This window comes from Chlorocebus sabaeus, chromosome 21, assembly GCF_047675955.1.
Source record: "Chlorocebus sabaeus isolate Y175 chromosome 21, mChlSab1.0.hap1, whole genome shotgun sequence".
Lineage (NCBI taxonomy): Eukaryota > Metazoa > Chordata > Mammalia > Primates > Cercopithecidae > Chlorocebus > Chlorocebus sabaeus.
The window spans coordinates 116,582,562-116,583,321 of NC_132924.1; the positions used below are offsets into that span (position 1 = coordinate 116,582,562).

Genomic DNA, 760 nt, shown 5'->3' on the forward strand with positions numbered 1-760 from the left:
AAATCTCAGAGTCCATGACTAGGCTGCTCTGTTTTAGGGACCTGCCTTTCTCAGAAATAGTAAGAAAATCATAATTGCATCTCATATTTGCTGCTTATATTTGTCAAGTTCCCACAGCAACTGATTATCTTCAGGAGAGCTATACTCCACAAACAGGGGAGAATCTTGTTTCTGAAGCCCTCCAAGGAATGCAATGTTACCTTGGCACTCTATTTTTTTTTTTTTTTTGGTGCAACAATGTCTTTTGTTACGTCTGTGGTTTTAAAATTATTTCTTGAATCTCTCCATACACAGGCAAAAATAAGTGTGCTATTTAACATACTGGAACTTGCCTAACTTAATCATTGCCTAGAGAAGGGAAAATTATCCCCAAAACGTGGTTAACCAGGAGGCCGGTGCATCTGCTGACCTCCAAGAACATGGAGATGAACTTGATAGACAGACTGTCCACCATCTGAACCTTTATTCACCACCATTCTATAATCCTTATTCAGGCCCAAATCAGCAGCAAATTTCTTGCCAACAATCATTAAGTGTCCAAGAAGACTTTCGTCATCATCTTCTGCTGTAGAAATCCGGGATATATGATTCTTGGGTATCACCAGAAAATGTGTTGGTGCTTGAGGGGGAATGTCGTGGAAAGTAAGGCACCAGTCATCCTCAAAAATGATTTTGGCTGGGATTTCCTTGCAGATATCTTCCCGAAGATCGTGTTGCCACCAGGCCGAGTGACCTGAGCTTTGGCGATCTCACCTGCCAT

At 41.6% G+C, this 760-nt stretch overlaps 1 pseudogene; it reads right to left on the bottom strand.

The window, feature by feature from the left end:
- Positions 1–259: 259 nt before the first annotated feature.
- LOC103227129 (adenosine 5'-monophosphoramidase HINT1 pseudogene) lies at positions 260–760 on the bottom strand (annotated as a pseudogene).